Here is a 14,044-nt window from a genome sequence, read left to right as displayed (position 1 = left end):
TGGGAGCAGTGATGTCACTGCCTCAGGTCTTTCAGAAGTCTTAAATCCCCTATGACAAAGGGGCTGGCCTCTTTCTGTTTCAGAACAGCAGGTTTGGCACTTTCGTGGCCTTTTCGGCGTCAACCCTCTTAGAGCAAGTTGGTTTGTTTGCATCAGTGGCACAAATCTGGGAATCGATCGCCGGTGTGCTTGAAAACGACAAAACGACAAAAACAGTGTACGCATAAGCTGAACATCTTGTTGCTCTACTTTCTGCACCCCTGAAAAGGGAAATTTGAAAAGGACAGAGTCCTTTCGGGAGACGAAAAACTTAAATAACGAAAACAGGCGTGGTGTGCGGGCGACTGCCATAATCTCCCTCTGTACTGAGGCTTTCTGCACCAATGTCGACTTATCTAGAACGTTATGATGATCCACTCACTGAGACATGGACCAGCGTGCACTCTGTTGCGCAGTTGTGAAAGCAAACATCTCTGTGAGAACCCTGTCACACTACCTCTTTTCTGGGGAAGAGGGGGTGGTGTTTCCGTTTCCTGGGGACTCTCCAGAAGTGCAGTGACCAGGCCCTGCTGCAGGCCTTCTCAGAAGGAGCTCTGCTGGAGAGCCAGCGAGGTGGAGGGGTGGGCGTCCTGAAGGTAGCACGCTCAGGATTGGTACTTCGCCCCATGACCACAGCTCTTTTCATAGCCTTCTAAGAAAGGAGGTGCAGGAGAAAGGAGGGGGGGTGTTTTTGGTAATTTTAAGAAATGCCTCCTCTGCGGCTTCAACGTTCATAACAGGAAATTATTTGACATCAAACCTTTATTTAGGCAGATGAGTCAGCTGACAGATTCTCGTGGACAACCTGGATAACTAGTGGGGCATTTACTGGAGCAGTCTTAGAGAATTCACCCTTGCCCCACCCAGCATCTGCACCCACAGCTCCTAACCACCACTCTGCACTGCAGCCCGGTGCCTCCGTCCTGTTAGTCCTATCGGTCACTCTGCTGTTTGAAAGACCGGTTTTCCTTTACAGCAGGTCGTGCGTGCGCATGAAGGAGCTCTGGTCTTTGAGGGCTGAGGAGTCCTCTGATATGTGTGTCCCAGGTGAGGGGTGAATTAGCTCGTTGAGCAAATCGCAGTGAAATTGTTCCAGGCCTTGAAAATGAACGGTTTTAGTGGTGACCCTCTGGATGGGGGCTCCCCGGGGCGAGAGACCCCCAGCTGTAAGGGAAACTGCTTAGCGATACCGTTGTCGGGGGACTGTCTTCCCCCTTCTCTTAAGCCCCATGACGGCTCTTTGGTCATGTGCGCCTGCACGCCTCCTGTTCTTCGGCTTCTTTGTTCTGTCTTAAAACCTCACATCGCCAGTTACTGTTGTTTTCATTTTGTTGGTGGTTGTTCCCCCAGCTGATTGCGGGCGTTTGTCTGGCCCCTTTCGCCGCTGCCCTCCTCCCACGCTGGGGCCGCGGCGGCGGAGACAGGACGGGTCCGGCGTTTCTGTGTCCTGCGCCCTCTTACCCCCCCCCTCCGGCTTTGTGCGCCCCCCCCCCCCAGATCCTCTCCGCGCACAGCTGCGGTGGCCAGGGAGGTGAGCGCTCAGGTCGTTCCACACTGGCACGTGACGGGCCCTGCCGCCTTGCCGTTTGACTCTTAAAATGAACAAAAATGAATGAAACAGCACAAATTTTTTCCCTCGACCTCCTGTGGGTAGGTGCCACCCCCCCCCCCCATCCTCACTGCTTCCTTTCAGGCTTGTGGCTCCCGGAGTTCAAATCTGACGCATCATGCGGGATCAGCGTGGTGCTGTGGGCAGCATGAGAGTGCGGCCTAGAATATCTTACAAGGAACACTGGTTAGCTGTTGATCCAAAGAGCACGTGATTGGCTCAATTACGAGGTCTCTGCATCCTGAGGGTTGCATGGTCTTAAGCTTTTTGTTCCAAACGATGTAAAAATTGCCTGTTTCAGGGATCACAGGTGACGTGTCCCAGAAATCGATGACCTATAAACCCAGTTTTATAGGTTTGCCTTCGTGTTACATTTTTGAACGTGTGGATCGGTTAATGAGGCCGTTCATTCTGCGATGACAGGAGGGTTGACCGAGGGTCTGCAGGGTAGCTGTACAGCTTTTCGTTCCAGGTGGTTGCAAATTTAATCAGTTCAATCAATGAACTGCTCAAGTGGTCCGTGTGGAAGGGCTGATCGCAGGGGTGGCCTGCGAATCTGAGCTGGAATGGGGCTCTCTAGGACCCGCTTTGGCTGTCCCTGATACAGATCTGTGTCTCCAGCTTTTCCACCTGGCGTACAGGTGCTTTAGAAAACCCACTATTCAGCCAGCCGAGGCAGGGAGAGGAAGCGCTCCCACACTGCACTGCGGCGCGGCTGTGCTCTCGTGTCTCGGCTCAGGCTTGTCGACAGCGCAGGGAGAGAGAGTGAGAAGGAGTGGAATCTCAGGAATGTGGCCAGCGTTTAGAGACCGGAGCCCAGCTGAGACAGAGAAAGAGCTGAGTAACAGTATCGCTCCCTTCCCCAAAGCGTATGGGCACAGACTGTCTTCCCAGCTGGGAATTGAGGTGTAACGAGGGTTAACGAGGCTGGGACCAGAGCTCGTTGAGTGCAGAGCCTGGCAAGATCCAGTATCGCTGCAGAGCAACCCCTGTGGGTCTGGCAGCGCGCCCTGTTTACCACGGTATGGATCAGATTTCACCGTGCCTCTTGTGTCTACTGTATCACCACGCCTCGGCACATGTGCGTTCTGAGCAAGTTAAACCACAGTAAACTCAAGAGAACAGAGAGACCTTTAAATCATCTATCTGAAGATAAATACTCACGCTATAAAGTATGGCATAATCGTATACATCAGGCCCTGCGTTAGGTGCACAAGACAGCTCTCTGCCTCCTGCTGCTGTATTTATGCTCTCTTGTCCTTGGGATGTTTCTTTTAACATAGCTGGGCTCTGCGGGAACTACTTAGGTCCCTGCTGGTGCAATATTAGTAGGACACAGACACCTGCTAATCCAGAGGGCCTCCAGGCTGATGCTGGCCCAGCTGTCAAAGGCAGGATATCCCCCATCTTATCACCACGCATCATGTAAGGTCAGTTCCTGAACTTGCCCTTGAATAAGGAGTAACTTGACCAAAGGAGAAGAAGGCAAGTGTCTCTTTAGAGCGCGTTAGCTGTGAGAACTTTGTGGCTAGATTTAAGTTCCCCCTTTAATTTTTGGGGGGGTGGCGCTATCGCCAGCAGATCAGTCCGTCGACGGAGCTGTGCATATGCTCGCCGTGCGTCATCGTAAGCGCGCCTCATCTGCGCCGCTGCTGGGGCACGCCCCTTGACGCAGGAGCCCCAGCTGTGGCCGAAGGGAGAGTTTGCAGGCCCCGGCTGCAGGTTGCCTGGACACACACACACACCAGCCCGCGCGTCTGTGCGATTGTTTCGAGGTGTGTGCCAGAGTCCCTGTTCCTGATCTGGTAATGATGGCCTGGATTTAGGCACCCAGCAATTACTGTCTCCCAGCCCCGGGGAATGTCTACCCTGGCACCGCAAGGGCGAGTTTACATCCTCGCCGGCTTCCTCCTGTTCTTTACGGGATCAGCCGGTTCGGTTTCACCCGGCTCGGGGGCACGCTTCACGGCTCGCGGTGGCGTTTGCTTGTGTGGGAGTGGGCGACGGCGGCAGCCGGCCCCGCTGGGCGACCACCCTCGGGCACCGATGTCGTCCCTGCTTGTGCTCGGGTTCTCTTCCAGTGTGCGGCTGCAAGACCGAGCCCCCGGAGGCTTCTGTCAGAGGCCACAGAGGCCAGCAAGTTAAAGCCCTCGATAGCTAGCTGGCAGTCTGGCAGCCAACCTACTCTCCCCTCTCAAGCCCCTTGCCTGCAGTGTGTGCTGCTCGTGTGCCTTAATCCTGCATCTTATTTACTGACGGCTTGCACTGCACCTCTGCTTCACTATAAAGCTCCCTGCCTTCGATTTATTTATGTCCGGCAGTGTGTGAATGTGGAGTTTGTGATGCTGCCCTGTGTTCGTTTTTTATAGTCCAGGAAGCCTATAAAGGTCACCTGTGAATTTCCAGTGTGGCATTATTATAATGCCAGAGAAGCATTTAGCTGCCGCCTTCGGTAAAGGGCTCAGTCAAGCGAGTAACTTAATTAAATAAAAATAAATCGGTTCTGGCCCTAGCTTTCTGTTCTGCCAAAACGAGACTTTCTCTCCTTCCTTTAGTGTTGTCACTTGAGGCCGATCTTTCTGAGTCTGTGACTGTGTCTTTCTCTGTCTCTGGGCTGTCGGGAGCCAGACAGCGTGAGGATGTGTCCTTGTATACAAGCCTGGGAGCATCCCGCGGTGTCTCGGCCTGTTCCTGCCCCCCTCTGCATCCTTGCCTCTGTATTACTGATGTCTTTCTGCGGAGGAGAGGTGAGGTAATTCTTTCCCTGCTGCGGAACAAACAGCTCAGGCCGCGACTCGTCGGATATTAATACCGCGCGGCCGTGTGGAAGTCCCCCCCGTCTGCTGAGGAAGAGGGGAAGACCAGGAGCTGCAGGTGGGTCCCATCTCGACCCTGGGCCTCTGCTGAAAGTCCCTCCACCTCTCCTTGTTGTCCCGTTGCTTCCGGGCTGCGGATCCCAGGGTGAGACGTCGGGATCTGCTGCTCGTGGGGGTTATAGTCGGCCCCCCAAGTTCTTCCGGGAGCCTCTAGGATCTCCAACTCCAACCCTAACCCTCCACAGAAAAACGAGACATGTGTTTTTGCTAGAGGGACCCTGGTTCTTGCTGGGTTTGCCTGTCAGTTAAGGAAGCTCAGTTACTGAAACGTGCAGATCAGTTCCCGTTTTTGCAGTAGAAACGCTGGGGTCTGTGGGAGGTTTGAAGCTTGCGGAAGAGGCCCATGTGAACGCTGGGGGAGGCGCATCACTGCGGAGCAACGTCGGAGGAAATGCCCAGCGCCTCGCTCCCGCTGTGGTTCGGGGCCGACTCACCGAGCGGCGCGGGAGGGCTGGGGCACACTCGGCCCACCGTGACCTCGGGCTTTCTGCCGTCCCGGCCTGTAGCTCTCCAGGTGGACTCGTTTCCATTTTTCTAGACTGCCCCTTCGAACCGGAGGCTGGGAGCGCCCCGCTTCGTCTGACAGCGATCGTTTCAGCGTCGTGCGTGGGGAAGCCTTCCGGCCTTGGAAGGCTTATGCTTGCAGGGGCAGATTTAGTCCAGTCAATGCCCGTTCACATGGGATTCAGGCTGGGAAAAACAGCCATGAGTAGCCTATCGAACCGTTGACGCTTCCGTGGCGCTTCGTGAGTCTGCTCAGACTAAAACTGCCACTTCTTGTGCGAGAGAAAGGTTGGAACAAGCTAGTGGGCCTACAAAGCCACAGGCCCTGCAGCGTCTTCAGTGTTCACAGGGCGACAGTGAGAAGCCCTCTCCCCCAGCACATACTTGTACATGAAAGCCGTGTTTATATACATTTGACATAAATAGGTACGGGTCCCATTGAAGTTCGCTGGTGACACGTGTGATGTGTACAGTCATCCCCCCTGAAAGTAGCCTTTCAAGTTTCAAAAGCCTTTAAAAGCAGCCAGGCAGTGTCTGTGGATGTCTGCCTATCAGTTGTTTTTAATGTCTGACTGGTTGCTGTTTTGTTTATTAGGTACAGGTGAAGCCAGGTTACAGTGGGTGTACGTACAGTTCCAGAGCTCGGTGCTAGCTCTCTCTTCCTAATACAGTTCTGAAGGAAGTGCAGTAGATATGTATTGTTTATTGATACTCTGTTCCCCAGGAGTGATGTAATTAAAATGATGTCATGACTGAAGAGATTCCCATTGTGCTGCTTCCAGCTCGTTAGTCGTCTCGAGAGAGGGTTCCTTCTGCGTTTGAGGCAATACAGTGCTGAGGCCGCCTGCCGGGGTTTTGTGAGTACAGAGCCCGCAGGGCAGATCTGTGGGAAGATCATATCTGTGTGCGCTGTGTTTGTAGTGGTTGGAGTGGGAGTTTTCACTGCAGGTATGACAGCTCTGCCCCTCTCCCTCTCCCTCTCTCCCCTCAGCCTTTTAAAGTCCTGCCAATGCCCAGCCCCTGCAGCTGGGCTGCTGAAACAATCCCATTAATCCCAGCCGCTCCAGGCCCAGGGGGAGATCAAGGCCCCTCTCCGAAGCCCCCTGAGACCCGCGCGCCGCCTCAGCAGCAGGGCTGCGTCACGGCGAACCCCCGAGTCCCTGTGCTCACCCCAGCTCCTCCAGCTCTTCGAATGAACGCCCCCCGTCCGTTCCCGCGGAAGACAACCAAGCGAAACTCTGGCGCCCCCCCTTATTAGTTTCACCGGGTCACCTCGCCATAGACTTCGGGGTGCAGGCGCAGCCTCTTGTGTCTTTCGGGAGCCTCCAGCGCTTGGAAAACTCACCTCTTCAGGTGTCTGAATGTTACCTCTGCAGCCTGGAGACTTTTTTCAGTCTCTAAACCCAACGAATGAAAGCCGAAAGAAATTCAGGTCTCGACCACCTTCGCCGGCGTTCCCTGTCTCTAACAGTGCTTTGTGGGAAGGACTACTCGGGGATCAGGCCTTGAAGGCCCGTGGGAGAGCAGGCCAGGGCAGGTACAAAGGCTTGTTGGTGAAGCTTTGTTGGTTACGACACATAAGAACATAAAAGTTGACAAACAAGAGGGGAACGTGAGCCCTGTCTAGTCGGTTTGGTGAATTGATCCCAGGATGTTATCCGACTGTTTCTTGATGGATGTTCTGGTTTGACAACACGGCTGGGCAGCTTGTTCCGGACTCCTCCTTCTTCCTGGGGAGGGAAAAACCCGCCTGGAACCGGACCAAGATGCTCTGGGCTGGGAGCTGGGGCTACACCCCACTCAGGACATCAGTCCACTGCACACAGGACACAACACAGGGGCAGTCCAGAGACAAAAAAACAAACTGCTGGTTCAGATTTGAAAAAAATCGGAATGATGAAACTGTGGAGTGTCCCGAAAAGATTCTGCAGGGTTCTGTCTCTCTCTCCCTGCGATGCGATGTGCGGACAAAAGCTCACAGTTTAATTGAATTGTTTTTCTTCCGCGTGAATAAGGTAATTACAACAATTCGTACTGGATGCAAAACTAAGCGCATTAACTATAGCTTTTGGGGTGCCGTGCCTTGTTATTATAGAATTTTTGCAGTAACTGTAGTATTTTTTTTTCCTCGGGTCTCGAACACTTACACACGCTTCCCGAACTGGCACTCGCACAGCCCGAGAGACAGGGAGTGCTTTGTGCTACACCTGCAGATTTGCATTGCTGAGGGGAAAAGTATATGTTGCAACCCGGCAATTAGCGCAGGCCACGAGGCAGGCCCGGGCAGAGGGAGAGAGGTGGAGGGGAGGGGGGCGGGGGGGGGCGCCTGGCCTCGCTCGCAGACCGCTCTACAAGCCCTCTGCGGCCCGCGCCGCTGTCGGGGCCGGACCGTTTCGATCTGTCCCGCCGGGAGAGAGCGCATCTGTCACCGGCTCCCGGCTCCACTGACTGCCGGTGCGTGTCACGAATCCAGCGATAATACTGACGCGTCCCGCGATGATACCGTACTCATTACGGCGGTATGTTTTTCAGCGGGCTTTAGAATGAACCCCGTCTTTCATCGTTGCAGCTCTCGTTCTTCGTCTTGGGCACGTGAGATAGAAGCCGAAAGGCGCTACTCAGCTTGCGGCTCCCTGTCCGCTCCCTCTCAGAATTCTGCTCCTGCCAGCTCCTTAATTAGTTAATTGGCATTAAGAGGGAGCTGTGTAGCAGTTATGGAGCTGGTTAGATGGAAGTCCAACAGTGGAGCAGACTGGAGGAGCCACAAGATGGGTAGCCCTGTACCACACAATGATGGAGAATCAAGAGTATAAATATCTTAAGAGTCTGTAACAATCCGAGATTTCCACATGCATAGGTATTATGCAATATAAACAGATAGAGAAGTTACGACATTGAATGATGTCAGTGCAATATTCACGGGAACTTTTAGTTTCTTTACTCTGTCAGTTCTCAGTCTCAATACAAACCAATTTTATTTTTCTGTCGTAGAGGAATAAAAATTACGTTGTAGAAAATACAGATTCACTAACACATCCCTGGACAATGCAGGGTGATGTAGAAAACTAAAAGTAAATCCTGCAGAGTTACATTAAAGACAAGTCACAAATAAAGTTTTCCACAATCCGCTGTTTTTTTATTGCCTTTCTGATATGGGCTGGGAAGGAGTTCCAGAGCCCCCGAATCCAGCTGCCTTGAAGACGGTGTTGGGGTACCACTGGTGAATCAGCACGGTTCTCGGTGAGCTGTCAGGTCCTCGTGGAGTAGCGCCTGAAGGTAGGAGGAGCTCTGTGTGTATCTGTCTAAACCATGAAGTCATCCCTTTCTTTCTCCACTTTCTCAGTCCCTCTTTTCTCGTATCACTCTCTCACGCCCTGTGGAAGAATGTAACAGTTTTACAGCCGAACACACCGAGGAGCGCAGAGCCCTTCTCGAAAGGTCCGATTCCAAAAGCTGCTCCGCTTAGTCCCGATAAAGAGCCCCCAATTTATTTGTACAGTAAATATGGGGAAGGAATAGGTCTGGGGCAGGGAAGCAAAGGGGGACATTTCCCTCCTCAGTGCCGAGGAATCTCTCACGATCCGAGACAAGCCCCCCCTGCGTATGTGAAGACACAGCCACAGGGGCGGCAGAGCAGACTCAAGGTCGGGTCTCTGGCTTGCTTGGTGTCACATTGGTCACCGAGTGGTCAGCGCCACGGGTCTGCGGGGTCCCCAGCCAGCCACGGTGGGGGGGGGGGGAGGATGCAGGCGTCCTCGAGCCCTCCTGGCTCCGGCAGCGCTCCAGGACAGCTGCGCGGGCCTTCGCCGCTTCCCCGGGGACCCGCGGTGTCCGGACCCACTGCTGCTGCTCCAGGCGGAGACCCTGGGCTTCCCGGGGGTTAGGGAGAAATACCCTGCCGATCTGCGAAGGGATTTACATCACCACCTTCGGGATTCAGGCAGGGGAATACCAGCCCTGCTCAGAAGTACCTGAGGAGCCAGAGACCTCGGCTGCCTGTATTTTCCACTGACATCAGGCGCTGAAGCCGGCGGACGTGCGCAGGAGCCAGGTGTGTGAGAGCAGGGGCTGGTTGTGTAATAAACCCACAGGGCTGCTCCAGGGCTGTGCGGCGTATTCCAGTCCACACGCTCCCTCATGACTAACCGGGCCGCCTCATGTCTGCGACTGTCAGGCTGACACAACCTCCCCCTAGCCAAGACGTTCCCCCAGCTCACCCCCCCCATCGCCTGGGGCCTTTCGGACCGCTCCGGGCTCAGCTGTCGCCCCCCCGCTGCTCGCCGGGGTCCTCCACACACACGGTCTCGCCCCAATCAAGCACCAGCCGGAGGCGGTCCCCGCGAACGCCCCAGATCAGACCCGTTAACCAATCAGGACAGCTCGCTGGCTACCGCACCCTCCACGTCCAGACATCCCTCTCCCGCTCTCGTCTCAATGCTCGGTATTGGTAGCTCCGTAGGAACGCCTTGCCTGGCACTACCTCTCTTGCTCTCCCTAATATTACAAGTGGCCTTGAATCCGGAACCTGTCCTCGACTGCGTCTCTCGTCTAGCGGCTTGGCTTGGGTCGTACCGATTGCTTTCCCGGTTCACGTCTTCTCTGACCAGCGTCCAGAACCCCGCGCGGGGTCCATTAACTCCATCAGCACCGCGTGCCTTTCACAGCCGGGTCAGAGACTTCCGAACCAGCACCGCTCCCCGCTGCCCATTTTCCCCCAGGGGGTGCAAATAGCCCCCGGCCGTTTATCTCCAGAGGGTGCTCTGCTCTGCATTGCGTGTGCGGATCATACGTAGGCTTTCATTTTAAAGAGGTGAGCACATGTTAGAGAGTTAAGGGCTCTTTACGGAGAGAGGCGTCAAGTCCTTATGAAGGGAGCGCTTGGATCAGACCCCTGGGCTGTGCTCTGTGACGGGGATGCAGAACACTGAGCTGTAAACCTGAGAGCTCAGCCAGACTGAAAGCTAGAAGGCTCTGACTCCAGCTCCAGGGCAGGGTGCTCCCATTCTCAGCAAACCCTCCTGTTAAGGCTTTTGCCCGCCATAGTGTAGTGAAATCTAAACTGGTGTGGGTGTTTTTTTATCTTCGCCTTTTCTTTGAGACGCGAGCCTGGGTCATCATGGGTACTGGGCACGCGTACGGTAGATCAGGATGTTTAGTCATCTGTTTCTAAAATCTGGTTCTTCCAGAAAGAGGGCAGTTGAGGTTAGCACTTAAGAGTGTTCTTTTTCCCCTTATTTGTCACTGGGTGGTTAGACTGACTTTAGTTTCTTGACGGGACTGATGGGGGTGGGCTGTACAAGACCGACCAGATTACATGAGTCTCTCAGCAATGTGAGGGAGGGCTTGAGGCTTCGGAATCCTGTTTTTTGTTTTTACCAGCCTGTTGTTGTTTGTTTGCTCGCTGTCCCAGGTGTCTCCCTGTCCTTCGGAATTCCTGATCCCGTCGGAAAAAAAAACCGCATCATTCCCATCCGGAGTGACTCAGGTACAAATTGCTTTTCCAAACGTTCTCTCCGTGTCTCCTTCTGCAGTCCAACAATAACAGCGCAGCCCCTGTTTCCTCTGAGCAGGGGCTGGGAACAATGGGACACAGTGGAGCTGTGGCTTTGATGCAGTCCTGTTCCTGGCTGACTGGCTCAGGCCCAGCCACACTTTTCAGAGAGCTGAGCACATCAGGCCACAGAGTAGGCGCACTGGGACCCCCGGGATTAACGCACTGTGGCCATTAGACTCCCAATGAGCACAATAGCTGAGCTCCCATCCCCTGGGCACTGGGCACGCATGCCAACACAGGCATCGCGCTCCTGGGAACTTCTCTCTCCTGGTGTGCACGTTACGGCTCATCCCGCGTTTTCTGCCCCCCTCTCCCACTCATCCGTTCTCTTCCCACTCTTCCGTCATGAAAGAGTCATGTACAGGGACTTGAGAGTGACAGATCTGTCCTTTGAGCGGAAACGACAGTCGTTGATCATGTGTTTGGTGTGGGACACACCACCGGGCACAATATGGAGCAGACACGAACAAGAGGGCCTGGAGTACCTCCTTCAGAGCCTGATGCAGACGCTCACATAAAAGGCCGATATTAACATCTCGGGGTGTGCTTATGTGACTTAGAACGACGCATTACAAAGCAAGATGTGTCGTCAGCAACCAGTCAAAACCAGGCTCTCCGAGATGAGTTCTCCACGTTGAAGCGTCTTAATTCGAGGAGCTGTGATCGGCAGCTTGTACCTTTGCTATATTCGCAGCTTGAGCCCCTAGTAGGTCAGTTTTTAAGTCGTAAGAGACACGAGCACTTTAAATTCAGGATTGGTCTCGAAGACCTTGGCTTTGGGATAGCAGGTTGCTTAGAGTCGTGTGTGACACAGGGCGTCCGGCAGAGTTCCCAAAGTTTTACAGTACGGGCAGGTTCAACAGGGTACAGCAGCTGTGATTAGTCTGATCAAGTACAATAAAACTGAAATAAAGACAAGTACAGTAGTGGTGCTGGTGTAGAAAGTGCAATGCAGGTGTCTCAGGAACACCAACGTGTTATTTAAATGTAGCTGTCGTTACGTAGGTTCTTCTCTATAGACTTGTCTGCATGTCCCGTTTTGTCTTTGCGCTTTTCTTCTGAATTTCTGCTAAGCTGCTGCAGTACCGTATTTTTCTCTCCTCGGCGGATGAACTCACTGTGCAGGAATGCAGTCTGGGAAAGAGAGAGTTAAAGAGAGGGGAAGAGAGGTTGTGCAGGTTGGAAGGGCTTACCAGAGTATAAGCGAGCCTCCTGCCGAGCTCCTCCTGGAGAGCCCTACGGCGAGATCGGGGACGCCGTGGTGTTGGATGTGGGAAGGAGCACCAGTCCAAGATAACTGGGAGGACTGGGAGACGGGTGTGCTCAGCTATATCTACTGTAGGTGTCTGTGTGCCGCTTTAAAATGCCCCAGCTGTTACGCGGCTTAGCTGAAGGCAACAGACAGGCATCCACTTGAGCGTGCCTTGGTTTTCACACGGCAGGCCTGCAGCGGAAAGCAAGGGGACACACTGCAGTCTCGCCTGAACCCCACCCTGCACACCATCCCTCAGCGACCCGCAAGTCCCAAACGAACCCCAAAAAACGCAGGCTGCAAAAGCAAAACGGGTTATATATACATATCCAACCAGGAACCTGGGATTTCAGAAAGAAAACCTTGTTTTTATTTTCCCTGAGGAAATCAGCCAGGCCGGCCCTCATCTGGCGGCTCCCTTCCATGCGGTGTAACACGGCCAGACTCCCTGTCACACCTCACTCACGCGGGAGACCCTGAATCGGCCAGCAGGGCCGGCGAGCTGCAGGGATGTGTGTCATCGGGGCCGTCTTCGCCTCCCAGCTCCAGAGGGCTTTGCGCTTTGTCACGTCGGCTGGTGTGCAAACCGGTGTGTAACCGGTCAGGAGGTGTTTTGCGGTGGGTGTTCAGGGAAGCTTGCGAATGGGCTGTGCCCCCTGGTGAAGCAGGAGTTACTAATACCGCCATAGTGTGGGATGTATGAAGTAATGTCTCGGTGCCTTTTCATCAGTACAATGCAATCCCCACACAACCTCCTGTACCCCCCCCCACCCCCCCGCCATTCCTTGCCCTTCCACAGTAGGGCGCTATTGTCCCCCAGTGGCATCCAGATGACTCACTCTCTCCCTGTCTCCCACTCACTCTCCAGACACTGGACAATGGGATCAACTTATGAGGGAGAAAGGCCTGTTGCTAGGCACTGGAGTCCTGCTGCAGTAAAACACACAGCGAGTCCCCCATAGCACTGAAGCTCGGCTCCGCATAAAGAGTCATTGATGGCCGGGAGCAAGGAGCAGTGAACTTTTCCCCTGTTAGACAGCTGACACAGACAGCCGCTGTGACGGAAGTGTGACCACCTTGTTTGTCTGAGCAGAGGAAACGTAGTTCAGATCCATAACCGACCTACCAGCCATTGTATTGTGACGAGTCTCTCCCATCACACTTTTAGAAAATGGTATTGTGTGTGTATAGATGGGGGGTTAAACAGAATGTATAACACTTCCAAGCACAAACGTGCTAGTTATGAGGTGCCTTGTTCGTGATACCTACGCTTGTGCGGAAAGCAGGGAAACGCTCGGCACAGCTCTGCGTTCGCCACTCCACGCGGAGTTATTTCAGCTTCACGTGTTGCAGCCGGCGGAGCACGGCGTGGTTTCCTGTCTGTGTGTTGGGTAGCGTGTCTGCCCCCGGTCTCCGTGAGTCACGCAGGTGAGGGGGAGACACGGGCCTGTGTGTGTGTGTGTGTCTGTCCTTGACAGGGCTGCGGGGGTTAAGCGTCGTCTCCTGGGCTTCCTGGCAAAAGTATTGTTGATCTGTGAGTTCACTGCAAGGGAATGCCAGTGTCTTAATCTTGTGTTAATGGTTAACAGGGAACCCCCCCCTGCAGCAACAGGGGAAAAGAGCTTAAGGCCTGACAGGGCTGAGGACAGCCCTGACTCTGTCTGTCCCGAGGAACCAAAAACTGTCTGTCAAAGATTTCCGCACTAAAGCCACAGAAGGGCACTGTCAGTCCACTAATCCCAGGTATCACAGTGGCTGCAGTGATATGAGTTCGGCTGCAGCGAGCTGCAGTGATATGAGTTCACTCCCCCGTCCCCGGTTAGATCCCTCGTCCAAGCCGATCACATGCCAGGAGGTGTCAATAAACCTGAAGAGAGTTCAGAGTCGGATAAGAGTGGCTTAAGAAATAAAATCTTTTTTTTTTACATTTATTGGGTTGGCAAGGTTGGCGTCTCAGGAGGTGAGGGGTGCCAACGTGGGCATACAGTATCTGCGGCTGGGTGTTTCAAAAACCGGGCGGACTGTGACGGTTCGAGCCAGTCTTGGCTGGGTGCAGGGCAGTGTTTACTGTATTGTCGCAAGTAAGAAGTGCTGGGTCTTGATGTAAACACTTCAATTGTTAAGCTACAGTTTGTGCAAGAAAAGAAAGGCTTTGATAAGCCCCTGCTCTATTTGTTCTCCTGTCTGTGCTGTCTTAGCTGTGCCTTCCA

At 53.9% G+C, this 14,044-nt stretch overlaps 1 protein-coding gene across 3 annotated transcripts in view; it reads left to right on the top strand.

Moving 5' to 3' along the window:
* Positions 1-14,044, top strand: part of LOC107078862 (SUN domain-containing protein 2-like) — a 58,722-nt gene that overhangs the window by 9,357 nt on the left and 35,321 nt on the right. For 2 of the 3 annotated variants that reach the window (XM_069196857.1, XM_069196855.1), the window contains exon 2: positions 8,194-8,304. The gene's annotated coding sequence lies outside the window, so the exon portion shown is untranslated. Of the gene's footprint in view, positions 1-8,193; positions 8,305-10,438; positions 10,514-14,044 lie in introns of all 3 variants that reach the window. The other variant, XM_069196856.1, reaches the window with a different exon arrangement.

Source organism: Lepisosteus oculatus, chromosome 12 (assembly GCF_040954835.1).
Source record: "Lepisosteus oculatus isolate fLepOcu1 chromosome 12, fLepOcu1.hap2, whole genome shotgun sequence".
NCBI lineage: Eukaryota > Metazoa > Chordata > Actinopteri > Semionotiformes > Lepisosteidae > Lepisosteus > Lepisosteus oculatus.
Note: the sequence above shows the minus strand (reverse complement) of the source record. Positions and strands in the feature narration are given on the sequence as shown.